Below are 7,505 nucleotides of genomic sequence, written 5' to 3'. Positions count from 1 at the left end.
CGGGGGCTCAGTGCCCCTGGGACTCAGGCCCGGCAGGGCTAGCTGTTCAGAAGACCTCCGCAGCAACCACAAGTGGGGCCAGATGTTCAAAGGAGCACAGTGAGCCCCTCGGGTGCATGTTGGATGCCGAGCCCTTTTCAAAAGCTGGCCATCAGCGTCCCAGTGGGGAGCTGCTGGGTGCTGGGCACTTGTATATCTGGCCACATGGGTCTCAAACTGGGCGCCTGGCAAATCGTGGCCCCCAGAACCAGTGGCCACTTTTGAAACCGCTGGCCCCAGGGGCTTGCCCTCGCTCACTCAAGGCCTCAGCAGCAGCAGAACACAGTTGACTCTGCATGGGAAGATTGCACCCATGCAACTGCTGTGTGTGGACCAAATCTTCACCGGATCTAGTTACACTGGTGCAAACTCCTGTGTGTGTGTGTGCGCTCTTATTTTGGTTTAAGAGTAGCTTATTCAGTTTAAGCGAGGTAGTGCGGTTGAATAGAGACCGGCACCGCAATGCAGGAGACCTCGGTTCTAGTTCCAGCTTTGCTGCTGGATGATTGCCCATCTGTGCCTCGGTTTCCCCCTCTGTAAAATGGGGATAAAGTGCTTTGAGCTCTACTGACGAAAATGCAATATGAGAGCTAGGGATTATCCTTACATTGGATTATTTTAAACCTTTTCTCATTCGATTTAAGCTAAACTGAAGTAGGCCTCTCTTAATCCAAAGTAAGAGCATTCACACGGGTTAACCTTGATTTAACTAAGTGAGTTTAAATTCACCCCTTGAAGCAGGGCAGGTCTCCATGTAGACAAGCCCTTAGTCAGAACTCCTGAGTTCCATTTCTATCAGCCCCTGCTTTAACCACCAGGCCACGATCCCTGCTCAGGGGCTTCCAAGAATCTATTTTTCATTGGGCTCGCTCGATAAAATGTGTCTCAGGAAGTTTCATGCCAGGACCGGAGGGTTTTCCAGGAAAAAAATAAAGAAGTTAGCACAAATAACCAAACCAAACCCGCAAAACATCTTAAACCCCAAACCCACCCCCATCCACGTGGCTGCCTTTAAAAACCTCGCGGTGCAGAAACAGCCAGGGAGACCCGCAGACTGCAGGCGCTTCTCTGCTGTCTTATGCTACAGTGCAAAAGGGAAGGAAACTTTCCAGTGCATTAGCTCATCTCGTCTGACCTCCTGGATCGCACAGGCCAGAGAATTCCACTCGCTTACCCAGTGCTGAGCTCAAGAACTTGTGTTTGGCAAAAGCCATTTCCAGGAAGACATCTAGCCTAGTCTGAAGAGAGGGAGAATTCCCCCGCTCCTCCTGGCAGCTTGTTCCAATGGTGAATGACCCTGACTCTTAGAAACTGGTGCTTAATTTCTCATTTGAAGGGGTCTGGCTTTAATTTCCAGCCATTGATCCAGGGTGTAAAGAGCCCTTTAGTAACTGGTATTTTCCACCTGTGAGTGTATCATAAGACAGCTGGGACTCTGGCCCTGGCACAGCCGCTGTCCGAATATGCAGAACATTGCAATCACCAGCATGGATCAGAGCCCGGGGTCGGGACCTGCCTCCAGCACTGGTCAGCACCGGGTGCGCCAGAGGAAGGTGCAAGAACCCCCCGTTGGACAAGAACGTGATAACTTGCCCCGAAAGGAAGTTTTCCCCGATCCTCCCGCCGTGGCTGGCTCCTGCCCTGACGCAGGTGAAGTTCTGACAAGACTGAGCGACCCATTGAAGAACCTCAGGTTAGTCCAGCCCCACAGGTGCTCCCACAGCCCTCCCTGTGCACTCACGACAGGCCCACACGTGCTGGGAGTGCGAGGGAGGAAGAACACACACCCGGAGCTCGTGTGCCGTACGCACACACGTGCAAACAGCAGACGGGGGAAGGAGGGGCCAGCCGTGTTCTGACAAGTCCCCTTCTTCCCCACAGCTTGTTAAAGGCTCAAAATATCAATTGCAGGATCACAGCCTGGGTGCCGACTCGTCCCCTTTCTTCTCGGTGCTGTTCCATGGGGCCAGGCGATGACATCGGCCCCCTCCCAGCCGGACAGAGGACCAGCGAATCCCCGCTGTGCAGCCGGAGCCGGCATCGCCTTGCAGCTGTGTCCAGGCCGGTGTCCCCATGTCACCGACAGGCCCACGCAAGCCCGGCGGTGGCATGTGGAACGCGGCGGGCTGGCCCGACAGGAGGCAGACTACGCCGCTGGTTAGGGCACTAGCCTGGGAGAGCCGAGTTCTAATCTCTGCTCCGCCAGGGGCGTCCAGGTCACTGGGGCCCATATGTTCAGAGGGATCCTGCAGACAGCAGGAGCTAGGGACCCAAACCCCTCTGAGGAGCTGCCCTCCCTCTGCCTGAGTGCCCTGCCCTGCCTCCCAGGGGGCGGGTGGATAAATACATTGTACGGCGTGAGGCGCCCAGGTGGGGGGGGGGGGCGGGTGCTGCGGAGGGACCCGCAACAGAGAGGAAACCCCCAGCTGCTCACTGTGGGCAAGTCATGTGCCTGCTCCGTGCCTCAGTTTCCCCATCTTTAAAGTGGGAGTCATGCTAGGGACCCATCCCCGGGAGGGGAACTGGGAGCGTCTTTTAGCCATTGTCAAGCACTCTGAGAGCCTCAGGACGTGTCAATGCGCCGTCTTCACCCAAGGCCAGGGGCCGCGCTCTGTGCTGGCCCGTGCCCTGCCCCATGCCCCAGAAAACACCAAGACCGGGCACGCTTTCCTCCTGGACGCCATGTGCCACTGGATCAGAGGGCAGTGGCTCCAGTCAGGGGCCGGGCAGGGATTTGCATCAATGGCAAACGACTGAGTGACGGGCAAAAAAAAGAAAGACACCCAGGCGAGATGATCTAACCACAGACCTGGCCAGCCTCTCCTACATGGCGCTTCCGGTCAGAGGTGGCCGGCAGTCAGCCCCTTTGAACTCCCCCTGGGCACCGCCGGCCCCTGCCCTTGACTAATCTCTGGGGAGTTTCCTTCCTTCCGATCCCTTATCAGGGAGGCACTTCCTGCCAAGCGGGCTCCCGTCCTCACCTGGCGGAAGAGGTGCGGGGTTGAGGAGCCACCCTGCCAGTACTTTGCTCTCAGAGAACCCCCAGGGCCCCTCCCAGGAATGCAAGGCCGGGCGCGCCCACGTTCAGTCCACACAGCCCCACTGAGTGCAAACACCCGTCAGATAAGGCTGAGGAGCTGACTCAGCCCTGCCAGAGTGCCTGAGCTGGGAGCCTGTCTCTGGACCTTGACCGAGCACGGCCCAAGTTGTGCAGACCTTCTGCCGGGCTCTGCAGACGATCCCCTTGTGGGGGGTGTTAGCCGTAGGAGAGCTGCAGGGTCCAGGCAGGCAGTGCAGTCTAGTGGCTAGGACACTGGACAGAAAGTCTGGACTCTGCTGACTTGCTGTGTGACCTCGGGCAGGGCATGGCCCCTCTCCATGCCTCAGCTTCCCCATCTGTACCGCGAGGTTTGCCACACCCGACCCCGCTTGTGAGGTGCTTTGAGAGCCTCCGATTATTCTGTGACATGAATGCAGCCATCACTGGCGTATCTAGACTGGGCTGCAATGAACGGACAGGGGGGTTGCTGAGTACGGACGGATGTGGGGCTCTAGCTCTCCAGCCACTGTACCACACTGCCAGATGTCACCACCGATAAGAACACGCCTGAGCTCTTTTCGCCAGTCGATCTCAAAGTGCCATATGCAGGAGGGCAGGATCATTATCCCCATTTCACAGATGGGGAAACTGAGGCACAGAAAGGGGACGTGACTCACCCCAGACCACCCAGCAGGCTGATGGCAGAGCTGGGAATAGAATCCAGGTCCCCTGATTCCTAGTGCAGCGCACTCGCCACTACACCACACTGCCCTTGACCTCGGGCTGGGGCAGCCTGCTGACTGCATGGCAGAAGGGAACCGGTTTGTCTTGGTGGGGAGTGGGAGCCTTCAAAAAGGAAGCCAAGGCTCCTTTTAATGGTTGCTCCTGCTTCCAGGAGAAGGAGTCTCTGGCAGGGGCTTTCCCACCTCTGCGCTGTTCCTGCTGGAGCCATGACACGGGGACCTGGCTGCCTTCCTGCCTCCCGGATGTTGTCCCAGATGGCATCACACCAGCGACAGGCACCGGTCCATTTCTCCCCCCGAGCCTCTTCCCCACCAGGTATTTACAGAACACGCTGGAGCGGTCGCTTCTCCCCGGGGGCCTCTGACGGCTGCTTTCCCAGCCCCCCCCACCCTGCACAAGGAGGATCCGAGCAGGCCACGGGCCCGTTTATCCCCTGCAGACAACGTTTGTGCTGCTCTGACTGCCCGCTGCCTGCGATGGCATTTCTGATCAGCCTCCTGGGCCGGTCCAGCGCCCCGGCCTCTGTGACGCTGCTGGGCACGGGCCCAAGCTGCAAAGCCAGGTAGCATCCACTGAGAGACAGCTGCAGTACTGACCATCGGGATGTTTGCAGTGCGGACATGGCCTCTGTGACTGCAGCCGCGTGGACAAAGGGCTAATGCTCAATATCACAGCAGGGAAGGGATCGCTCATTGCCAGGTGCTTCGCTCACCCAGCCCTCCTGTGTTCGTCTTCAGCATGGAAAGGAACCGGCTGCAGCAGAGACACCGAGGCGGCCCTTGGCCTGGTTCCCGGGACTGGCCCGACCTCTGGATTCCCCTCGCCGGCGCTGGGGACGGAAAGAGCCTCAGGCCCCCCATGTCCCATCACCCCTGAGGTCGCCCCAGCAGTGCTGAATGCGCTGGGTTACCAAGGTGGCCCATGGCAGCTGCCGTTGCCTCTGACCTCCCAGCACCAGTGTTCCCAGGGGACTCCTGACCTGGAGCTGCCTGGACGCAAGCCATGTCCCCTTCCCAGAAAAGATGCCAGCCCTGGAAGAGTTAACCACCTGGCTGGCTGGCTTGCACCCCCCGCACACACACACCCCAGACATTCCTTTGCACTGATTCACATGGCATCTGCTGGGGGCTTTCCTCGTTCCTGCTTCCCAGCCTCGGGGGCTCCTTGCCAGCCGCCAGCACAGGGGCTGCTCCGCCTATAAGAGCCTCCCCCCCCCAGCGTTTGGAGATAGGGATCCCTCAACAGGCGCTGTCCGAGCAGAGCAGGGTCCCTTCCCCCTTCAGTGAGCAGCTTAGATCCACCCTCCCACTGTGGAGGAACCAGCTGGGGGGCGTCAGGTGGGGGGGATGTGAGCCACGCAAGGGTAGGACAGAGGTGCATGGGGAGGTGGTAGTGCCCAGCAGGCCTTCCTCCAGGGCAGGGCCTAGCACCTAGGGGCCAACCCAGAATTGGTCCCCACAGTGCTAGGTGCTGGACATAGAATCAGAGGAAGTCCCTGCCCCTAAGAGCTTACAGTCTAAACAGACAACGGGCAGGGCAAAGGCATTGAACACAGGGGCAAACCTTTGCCCAGGGAGCGCCAGGGTGGACTAGCAGGGGTTACAGTGGAGCAGAACTGGGGTACGGCAGAGCTGTGTGGATCCCGGAGCTCTGCGTAGCTCGAAAGCTTGTCTCGCGCTCTCACCCCCAGAAGTGGGTCCAATAAAAGACCTTACCTCCCCCGCCTCTTCTCTTTGAATCCCAAATCCGGCATTTGAGCCAAGGAGGTGTGACCAAAACCAAGGGAAAGACAAAGGGCCAGCCCAGCTCCTCAGTGGATGTAACTCAGCCTGGCTCCATGGGATGGCAATGGAGTGACGCCCCTTTACACCAGCTGAGGATCTGGGACAAAGCGTTTGAACCAGACTGAGTAAAAATCACTTCCCCTCTCTGGAGAGTTCGTCTTAGTTTTTACATTAGCTATTCAGGTTTGGTCTCCCCCGTTTTTCCTAGAAGACTCTCTGGAGGGCCGGCTGGATTCTGACCCAGGAAATGTGGTGCAACTCTCTTTTGAAAGCCCACGCTGCCCTCCCTGCGTCCTTCAGAGCTCTGTCCCCGTGCACCCTGATTGTCTCTTTCTCTAATCTGCCCATCACCCTCGTATGTGGGGGACTTCTGCTGCGATCAGTAACAGGGGTGACGTCCCAGTGGATTTCATGGCGTTTATGGCACTTTTTTCCTTTGTGGCATCAGAACTCTGCTTGGGGGAGGGTTTTTATGGGGTGGGGTGTGGGGCTGGGGACTGGAAAAGGATGTTTGCTTCACTTCCTTCGCACGCTGCCGTTAGCTGTACACTGCAGTGGGAAGCAAAGGGGCTGATGGTACCTGAGGTGCAGCGAAGACTGAGCCTGGTTGCAGGGTGCACCTGGGGAGAGTGAGACAACACCTGCCAGCCAGGCCTTTTGCACCAGCCCCGGGAGCGCCTCGGCAGAGCGTGTCTGAGCAGTCGCGCTGCGTTGCAGTCAGTGACCTACCTGCTCTCTGTAACCTGGGGGCTATTACATGCCACAAGGAGACCGAGCCCCCCTCGCCAGACCCCCCGCACAAACGTTGGCAGCAGGGCGTTTTACACCAGGGTGGCATTCCTGCTCTGTAACCTCCGCCCACGTCCCCGTGCCAAGGCCGGCGTCTGGCCTCATTACGGCCACAAGCCCCGGCATGCGCTGCAAGGAATGCAGGGAGCTGGGAGCGTGTGAACGGCGGTACGGAGTCTAGTGCAGCGCCGGGAGAAATCGGGGAGGGAGCGAGAATGGAATGTGATTCCTGCGCGCTGGTAGCGACGGGGCTCAGAGGCGGGCTCGGAAGAAAGCCAGGCCACGTTAGTGGAGGCTGCCAGGAACGGCTCTGAGGCCAGGGGCTGTGGTCTCTGCTGCCCAGGAGCTGTTGCCAATGAGGTGGGGTACCCACAACTGTCCTTACAGAGGGTCACCCGTGGGGAACAGAGCGGCGAAGGCCTCTGCTCTTGGAGGACACGCAGCTGCCCCTCCTTAACTGGGGGATGCCCTGTGCGGCGGACGGGGGACACAGCTCCCTCTTGTTACCTGCAGGGATGAATTTGGAGGGGAGATGATCTCTGCTCCAGCACTGGGGCTAGGGCAGGGATCGAGGGGAAGCGGTTTGCGCGGCCTGACTTCGGGCGCCGCTGGGGGCTAGTTGGACCCCAGCACACCCTGAGGCACAGCTGCTTGCCCGCGGCCCTGCTACGGTTGGTCCTGCTGCCTGCAGCTCACAATAGCTGCCTCCTGAGGGCGGTGATGGTCCGGCCCTTGGCTTGGGGCCGGGGTGGCTGGGAGGGGTGGAGTGGACAGACAGGAGGTCAGGTGGGAGGATCCAGGAGTCCCTTCTGGCCTGGACTCTATGACTGTGACTCGGTGGCTCCGCTGGGGGTGGGGAGGGCCCAGGGAGTGACATGCCTGGGGAGATCTGCGCCTGGGCAGGGCTCGGGGGAATTCACACCCACGTGGAACACTCCATGGAGGAGCAGGCCGCAGACAGGGCATGGTCCTTCTGACTGCCCCCGAGGAGGGGCCAGGCTTTGGGGTGCGGCCGCTGCTGTGCTCTCCGGGCTCTGCCATTGCTCCCGGCCCCGGCTCAATACCCTCCTGTCATGCCCTCATGGTAGGCTGGCACCCGAACCCTGTAA

This window comes from Emydura macquarii, unplaced genomic scaffold (genome assembly GCF_026122565.2).
Source record: "Emydura macquarii macquarii isolate MOO-44397 ecotype Brisbane River unplaced genomic scaffold, CSIRO-AGI_Emac_v2 contig_2768, whole genome shotgun sequence".
Classification (NCBI taxonomy): Eukaryota; Metazoa; Chordata; order Testudines; family Chelidae; genus Emydura; species Emydura macquarii.
This window is presented reverse-complemented; position numbering follows the sequence as displayed.